Below are 9,409 nucleotides of genomic sequence, written 5' to 3'. Positions count from 1 at the left end.
TTAACCATTTTTAAATGCACAGTTCAGTGACATTAAATACATTCATGCTGTTATATATGAGGGTACTTTTTAAAGTTTATCTTTCACTTGGTCGCTTTTTTCCTTCAAAACATAAAAGCAGCACTCCAAGTCCCTGCATATCCAGTCCAGTGAGGTCAATATTCTTGTAGAGAGAACTGTGATATCAACAAGATAATTCTGAATTACTTCATCTACTACTTCTCAGGTTAGGTTATGTAAAGGCAGGATTAACGAATCTGGATGAAAAAAGATTTCAGGTTTCAAATCTCTCAAAACCAACGTCAATGGAAAATTCTTTCTTTGAGATTGTCTTGATTCCAGTATACTGTTTAATCCTCTTGGCCAATCCCTGTGATACTTGTTAAATTCTTTTACTAAATCTGGGCAGACATAGCTATAGCACTACTTTACTGCCACAGCTGCTTCCAGGGATTGCTCTGCAGGAATTCCTACTTCCCAGCCTCTGAACCATTGCTGAATGAAATATGAGATGGCCTGCCCTGTGACTAGAATGTGCTCACCACAGCTGCCAATCACATATCCTTCAATCATCGGTTGGACACAGGTGACACCATTTCTCCTATCTGTTCCCATACCAGCCAACATATGTTTGCCTACTTGTTTTGATGCTTGAGATGCTGCTAATACAAGAACAGTCTTCACAGCTATGTATGAGCTTGGAATATTGAAGGATTCAAACATTATTTCAACAGCATGGTGTGTTTTCTGAAGCACTTAGTGGAAGTTTAGCCAAATGAAAGTAATGACCTTCAGGTTCTGCTTTAAGTATTTAAAGATCACTTTCCTTCAGCATAAACCTTTCCATCAACAGTCTTCAGTCAAACCATGGTAGGTTGGCCACCTCATGGTGCATGTGACTTTTTCTATTACTTCATTCCTAGTGAATAAGTCTAGGACATCAGCACTTTCCATCATCCCCTTTTGAGTTTGATTGCCCATTTTTGCTGACTCTTTGATAGCAACACATGAAGGGATAATAAACTTTGGTTCTGTGTTTGCAGCATGTTCCAGTTTTGTATACCCAATGCCACAGTCCACCACACAGCTGGAGGCTGTCCTGCCATCTTCTTTCTCTCCTGGTCCTGCTGCTATTGCCATCTGCTCTGTGCTGGTTTGGTCCCAAGATTGATGACGGGAGATGGGGACTATCTAACCCTCCATAGCTGGTTGCAGTCTCCTTCATCTTCCTCTCGCACTGCCTTTATTTCCAGGAAGCTGAGATTGCCCACTGGCACCCATGTCCATCAGCCCTAGGCTAGGTCCACACTCAGAGTATTCTGTATAATTGTTTTGAGCAAAGGTTGTAAGGGCAGCAGAATAACACTTTGGTTTCCAGGTTATTTGCCTCATTGCTTACTTTAAAAGACCTAAAATTCAAACCTAGTCTAGACAATGATGTTACCCTTAATGTTGGCAAGAATCTTATATAAAAAGATTAGAAACAAAGTATGAAAAGGGCCAAATAGAAGTAGTGCTTAGGCTAAGATCACTTAGGAATATGAAAGGGATGGCGATGGGGAGATCTCAAATGATGCAATCAAGTGTGGCCACAAATACAAATGTTCAGGTCGAATATAGGGGCAGGTGACGTATCTGGAGGGAGACTGGGGAAATGAGCCATTAAGTGCATGTGAAGGAAAGTTGAATTGTGCAGAGGTTACTGCATTAAGTATGTTTTAACTGATTAGCTCTCTGGGCAATGCTCTCAAAGTTGGATGCACATCTAACTGACTCATATTGTCAAAAAATAGATACAGCTGTTTGGGTCCCACCTGAGACTTATTGAATCAGAATCTCTAGGAGTGGCATTTGTACTTTTAGAAAGCTTTTCAGGAGATGGGTGTAGGAAGGGATATCTGAGCTAGAGGAATCATTTTTGCAATGTTCCAGAAGCTAGTTTCTACTGCTAAATAACAGGGAGGTGGCCTGAAGAGTTAGGAGCACCATCTGCAAAAAGAACAGGAATTGTTTTCCATTCAGCAATAAAGGCAAATAGTGAACTCAACAAGGTAGTCTTGCATTCTGCATTGAAGGGATGTTTAAGAACATGGATGCCAAAGAAGTCATGTGATGAAATGGGGTAAGAGAGGGAGATTTTGAGGACACTGAGCAGCTCAGAGGCAGAGGAGGATAGCTCTCCAGAGCAGGGGCATGGGATTGGTGAAATAACAATTTAGTCCAATACAGAGGAAGACTGAGTAGAAGAGGCCAAAACCGGCACAGGAATTGGCTCAAGTCTTTGATGTTGTGGCTGAAGATGTTGTCATCTGAAGTTGTTGTCAACAACCCTCCATCCTAGAAAGGAGGATCACGACTGTGTACCATGTGTTTGTATTGAGTTGTAAGTGCATATAGGATGACTACTGCCTTATAAATCTGAATATCAATGTATCCCTAGTATTTTATTTTAATTACATTAAAATTATAGTGCACCAAAACGTCCATAAAATCAGAGATTTTGCCTATTTTGTCACTGCTGTATCCCCTGCATCTAGAACAGTGCCTTTCACATAGTAGATACTCAATAGATGTTGACTGAATGAATGAGTACATTGTTTCAAAGATGAAATTAAGAGCACTAGGAATACCTGAACCCAGGTGAACTCTACCACTGAACAAGTTGGGACTATACATCACTGTCTGCTTAACAGGGGTGCATAAAAAATTAATGTTGAAAGTTGGTCTTGAGCTAATTGTTGATCTTATTTATTCTATTCTTTCTTGGGGAGAGTTAGTGTCTTTATTCTCTCTTCTTCCCAATTAAAATCAATGCTCAGATCTTTCATTCACACTAAGTGTAAATAACGTCAAGTATTTTTTGGTATTACTGTCCAAGGGCATTACGTTTTTTAAATCTAAAAAATTATGTCTTAGCATTGATTTCAAATAATCATTTTCACAACGGGGAAAGATTTCTCTTTCAATGTTAGAATTTTTTTGCTTTAAAATTCTTACTGACATTCAAAATTTAGAGAAATATAGTGCAGACTGATCCAGCATATACTGTATTAGAACCTTGAAGAGAGAAGGATGACGGTCCCAGCAGGGAAGAGAAGGCATCTGCAGACGCACAGGGATAGAATCTGTTTCTCCTTTCCTCTTCTTTTGTTAAGTGGCAAAGGATGATTCCTTTCTTGTCCTGCTCTGAACAATATGCGGTATGTGGTGGCAACTCTTCCTTGCTCATGAAGGAGTCGTGGTATTAGTAACCAGGATCTCATAGCATTCTGCACTTTTGGTTTGATTTTGGAGTGACTAAACCAGATACCACTCCACAATAGCGTTTGAAGTGTTTGTCTAATTGTGGGAAGGGCCAGCTATAAATTCCAGATATTCCACAGACCACCCAGAGAACTCTGGTGGGGTGCACACACACGCATACACCCACCCACCCACACACAGAGACAAGCACTCGGGATTAGGCGAGTCCTGGTCACCAGCTGCTGGCAAGCTTTGGCAAAAACATCAGTTGTCATGTCCAACTTTGGGGGATTGCCTTGGCTCCAGAACCCACATCAAATACATTGGTGCAATTAAGTAGATTTTCTGCCACATTAAGTTTCATGGAAATGTTTCCTTGCACTTCTCTGATGTATATAAATGAAGTACATTTTTATTTTGCTTTCTTCAGAGCCTGAAATATAAAGATTATAAAGAACGGGTGTCATCATAACACAGCAGCTCCTGAAAACTGTTTGTGGCCTAAACCAAATCATTTTCTTCCTGTGAATGAGTTATCTAGCATTACAAATTTTTGCAAAGCCTGTACAATCAGGCTTATGTCTTTTATGTTATTTTTAGATTTGAGTTGCTGTGACATTTACTTCCTATTTTCCTTTCAAATGGAAAAGTTGGTGGAAATACTTAGTAAGCTGTGAAGTGCCATTTATGTTTAAACTGCCATGATTTCCAAAGTTTCTAAAACTGCATTTGGCATTATTTACAACAAGGGTATTTTTTCATGCTTATTGATTGTTTCTGGTTGTATTTCACCCAGGAGATGTCTCTTGTCCAGGGCACACATCTATAAGAAACAAATTACTCCTTCTGCTTGCATTGCTGCATACTTTGAAGAAAGGGTTCTGTAGCAACCAGCAGAAGCCAGGGCTGATTCTGTGATTCGAATGATGCCAAAGGCACTTCTGCTTAGATAATTGTATGAAGCCAGGTGGAATTAATTAGGGACACTGTATACTCACAACTGAGGCACCAGCTTTGATTCCATTCCTGTAGCTCCCTGGCGCCACTGTTAATCTCAGATTTTTAGGTAGTGACGGTGGAGTCCAGACTCCCTAGTCCAGACCATCAGGGAACTTTGAGGAGAGTTTGAAGACACTAGGGCCTAGGCGTCCACCTGTTACTGCTCTTTTGCCCACGTTAGCAGAGGAGTCAGTTGGGTAGGAGGGCCAGGGCAGGGGGAAACCCTCTCCTATGGGTGGGTGACAGTAGAAGGGCCAAGTCTTCTGTATGGAAGTCAGGTTGGGGTGGCTCCTGCTGATGCCTCCAGTACTGGAACCTTGGGGGTTTTGTCCACCTTTTCCTCCTGGATCTCTGGGAGACCTGGCCCTCTGCTCTGCCTCAGCTCTCCAGAGCTGAGACTGGGATGGAATTGACTGAAGCCAAACCAAGGATTTGAGGTAAAGAGCAACTTATGTTCTTGTCTAAGGCAAGGTTGATGTGGGATACAAAGAAATGTCTGAATCCTGTAGGTCAAGGGAGGAGGTGGAAAAGGAGAACTCATATAGAAGGTTAGCAACAGAGAACATGAAAGATGGAGTGAGCTGGGCAGACCCTGGAGAGACCTTCTGAGGTGATGGTGCACTGATCCCCTCAGTTTCCATTTGGCCTGAAATATGACTGTTGTGAAAGCAATTTTCCTTTTACTTTAGATTTTCAGTGCTTATAGCTCCTCATGACTGAGTCATTGGATCTGAGAACTTGTTGAGCTATAAGAGGACTTGGGGACCCATCCAAAAGGAGCTTTGTCTTTCCTCACCCTCACTGGGTGATTTTGACATGCTTGTTGGGGAGTGTTCCTAGTATACAAGACTAGACATCGAGCTTTAGGAGGAGAAAACTCCTGTGGAAATCTCATACCAACTCTGTACATTGAATGGTTATATGTAAGGACAAGCACATACTCGTACATACTTGTTCACTTATACAATGAGAACAATTAGTCAAAGAGGAATGTCTTAGTCAGCTCAGGCTGCTATCACAAAATACTATAGACTGAGTGGCTTTAACAACAGACATTTATTTTTCATGGTTCTGGAGCTGGGAAGTCCGTGATCAAGATGTCAGCAGATTGAGTTCCTTACACGGGCCTCTTCTTGGCTTGTAGACTGCTGCCTTCTCATGGTATCCTCACATGGTGGAGAGAGCGCTACTGTGGTCTCTCTTCCTCTCTTTATAAGGACACTATTCCTATCATGAGGGCCCAACCCTCACAACTTCTTTTAAACCTGATTACTTCCTAAAGGCCCCACCTGCAAATACTATCACATTGGGGGTTAGGGTTTCAACATATGAATTTTGTGGGGGCGGGGGGGCAGGGGCAGGGACACAAACATTTAGTCCATAACAAGGAGGAAGAGTTAATGCAGTTGGACTGTGACCTAGATTTCCCCTGACTATTGTGGGGGGTAGGGAGGAGGAGGGGATGTTCCAAATGGAATGGGGGGAAAAAGTCTCCCAGTCAATATGATTCTGGACCTCCAGGCAAATACACTAATTATATATGCTAGCAGGGGGATCTTTTATATGGAATGTTTCTAGAAGGAGGTCCTTGAAAAATGACATGAAAGCTGAGGCATAACACGGAGATGTTTCATGAATGGAATGTCCCCGTGTGTTTGTCATGAATAGGAAGGATCTGGAGAGCTGCCCGTAATGTACCAGACTTCTCTCTGCTTTGTCTGAGCCTCTGGATTATCTGACTCTTTTGCATTATTATGAAAGCTTGATGCTGGGTAAGATCTTGATTTGGGTGAGTTCAGGCAATAATCAAATAGAGCAAGAAGAGGAACAAAATGGTTCCATGTACACGTGCTTGTCTAGGATCCACTTCCTATTCTTAGCCTTTTTTTTTTTTTTTTATAATTGTCTACATTTAATTTATAGAGAACAATAAACAAGGAAAATTTTAATCAGTTTCTCTAAGTATGCATTAGATTAAATTTTTATATTTTTTATTGTGGTAAAATATGCATAACATAAAATTTACCATTTTAACCATTTTTCACTCAGTAGCATTAAGTATATTTGCATTGTTGTCCAGCTATTACCACTATCCATCTCCAGAATGTTTTCATCATCCCAGACAGAGATGCTGTTCTCATTAAACAATTACTCCCTGTCTTCCCTTTCCCTAGACACTGGCAACCAGCATTCTACTTTCTGTCTCAATGAATTTGCCTATTCGAGGTACCTTATATAAGGGAATCATACAATATTTGTCCTTTTACATTCTGGCTTATTTCACTTAGCTTACTGTTTGCAAGGCTGTTTGCAAGGTTCATTCATGCTGTAGTATGCATCAGAATGTTATTTCCTTTAAAGGCTCAATAACATTCCTTTGTGTCTATATACATATTTTGTTTATCCATTCATCTGTTGATAGACATTTGAGTTATTTCCACATTTTGGCTGTTTTGAATAATGCTCCTATGAACATTGGTAAACAGATAACTCACTGAGTTCTTGATCTCAATGCTTTTGAGTTTATATCCGGAAGTGGAATTGCTGGATCAAATGATAATTATAGAACTATGTTTAACTTTTTGAGGAACTGCCATACTGTTTCAGTGGCTGTATCATTTTAGATTCCCAACAGAAGTACACAAGGATTTACATTTCTCCACTTCCTCACCAACATTTGTTATTCTTCATTTTTAAAATTTTAACATTTATTTGTACATATTTGTGGGGTACAGTGTGTTGTTTCAATGCATGCATGTACTGTACAATGATTCACTTAGGGTAGATAGCAGTTTTGTACCTGTTAGTCCACACTTTTCCTCCTCCCACACATCCCCCTCACCTCTGGTAACCATTATTCTACTCTCTACTTCTATGAGAACCACTTTTTTTTTTTTTTTTAAGATTCCACATATAAGTGATATCATGCCGTATTTGTCTTTTTGTGCCTGACATACTTCACTTAACATGATGGTTTCCAGTTCCATCTAAGTAGCTGTAAATGACAGGATATCTTTTTAAATAGCTGAGTAATATTCCACTGTGTATATATACACTACAGTTTCTTTTATTCATTCATCTGTTGATGGACATTTAGGTGGGTTCCATCCCTTGGCTACTGTGAATAGTGCTGTGATGAACACAGGAATGCAGGTGTCTCTTTGATGTATTGATTTCATTTCCTTTGTGTATATGCCCAGTAATGGGATAGCTGGGTCGTAGGGTAGATCTATCTTTAGTTCTCTGAGGAACCTCCATACTGTTTTCCACAGTGGCTATACCAATTTATACTCCCACAGGCAATGCAGGAGAGTTCCCTTTTCTCCACATCCTCACCAAAGCTGGCCAGTTAGCTCAGCTGGTTAGAGTGAAGTGTTATAACACCAAGGTCAAGGGATTGGATCCCTGTACTGGCCAGCCACCCCCACCCCCTACCACCCCTTCACCCCCAAAAAGAAATCTCATGTGAGCTCCCAATGGTATAAAGCAGGAAGAAAACAAAACTGGTCTCTCATTTTAAAAAATAATTGCCATCCTAGGGTATCTATTTTTTAGTGTATCATTATTAAACCACGATAAGACTGATAATATTTTGCTACTTACTAGCTTGTCCCTCTGAGTAGTTGGTTGCCTCTCTCTGGACCAGCCTTGAGTCTGGAGCCATCTTGTCCCTGGTGTGAAACTGCCAAGACCGAGCTGCTTAGCTGCCTCTTTGGAGGACTTTGCTGATGTCATTCCCCTCTGTCACCTCCAGCCAACCTTTTGGGGTAATTAAGAGCAATTAACAGAGAAGCTTGTTGGACAAGTTGGAAACACTAGCATAGCTTCATTCAGCAAAAACTGTTAAGGAACAAGGATAAGCTCACATCAACTTTCTTTACCGGGTCTTTCCCGAGTGTTCCGGCCTAATCGGCTTTGACTATTCACACAGGTGAAAAGGGACTTGACATACACTGCCTGAGACATTGCTCTGTTAATTGTTCTATTCTTTTGGGTATGATTTACCCTATGGACAGTTGAAAAGCATATTTGTTTAATGGAAGTAACTTGTATTTGCCAATGTGATTATTGGTATTTTGAATACGATATTCAGCAAGTATGACTGATGAATTTAAATTACTGATTGCCTAAGCCACCATTGCCTTAAAAGCACCTGAATATTCTGAATGTCATGGCTTTTATTTATTTATTTATTACTTTTTTGTTGTTAGTAAAGTAATATCTACTTACTTTAGATCTTTAGGGACTGTCTGCTTCTGTTTATGGCTGAAGCCCAGACATTCAGGCTGCAGTTGGCACTAAAGAGATGGGAGGGCAGGCTGGGGATTGTTCTCCCTCCAGGGCTGTGGATCAAGCTGTCAGCCAGGTTCAGGGAGAATTCTGGCAAGACTTGAGTTCAGAATTTCTCAAGCCTGGCTAACTGGCAAGGGATGTCATCAGGGGATGAATGTGACACCCTAACTCCCTGTTAACATAAACACACACACACAAACACACACACACACACACACACATGCACTCATTTTGATTTTTCTGTGATTTACTGTGGACTGCATAAATCTCTAAGTAGGATCAATTAAAAGTATGTCCTTTAAAGATATACAAATGTCCAACAAACATATGAAAAAATGCTCAACGTCACTCAGCATCCGGGAAATGCAAATCAAAACTACACTGAGATACCATCTCACCCCAGAAGGATGGCTAAAATCCAAAAGACACTGAACGATAAATGCTGGCGTGGTTGCGGAGAGAAAGGACCTCTCATACATTGTTGGTGGGACTGCAAAATGGTGCAGCCTCTGTGGAAAATGGTATGGAGGTACCTCAGACAGTTGCAGATAGATCTACCATATGACCCAGCTATCCCACTGCTGGGAATATACCCAGAGGAATGGAAATCATCAAGTCAAAGGTATACCTGTTCCCCAATGTTCATTGCAGCACTCTTCACAATAGCCAAGAGTTGGAACCAACCCAAATGTCCATCATCGGATGAGTGGATACAAAAATGTGACATATCTACACAATGGAATACTACTCAGCTATAAAAACGAATGAAATACTGCCATTTGCAACAACATGGATGGACCTTGAGAGAATTACATTAAGTGAAACGAGTCAAATACAGAAAGAGAAATATCACATATTCTCACTTATCTGTGGA

The 9,409-nt window shown here is 40.7% G+C and overlaps 1 pseudogene; it reads right to left on the bottom strand.

The window, feature by feature from the left end:
* Positions 1 to 222: 222 nt before the first annotated feature.
* LOC103597412 lies at positions 223 to 1,083 on the bottom strand (annotated as a pseudogene).
* Between the last annotated feature and the right edge of the window lie 8,326 nt (positions 1,084 to 9,409).

The sequence above is a fragment of the Galeopterus variegatus genome, unplaced genomic scaffold (genome assembly GCF_000696425.1).
Source record: "Galeopterus variegatus unplaced genomic scaffold, G_variegatus-3.0.2 Scaffold2308, whole genome shotgun sequence".
In the NCBI taxonomy this organism is placed as follows: domain Eukaryota; kingdom Metazoa; phylum Chordata; class Mammalia; order Dermoptera; family Cynocephalidae; genus Galeopterus; species Galeopterus variegatus.
Note: the sequence above shows the minus strand (reverse complement) of the source record. Positions and strands in the feature narration are given on the sequence as shown.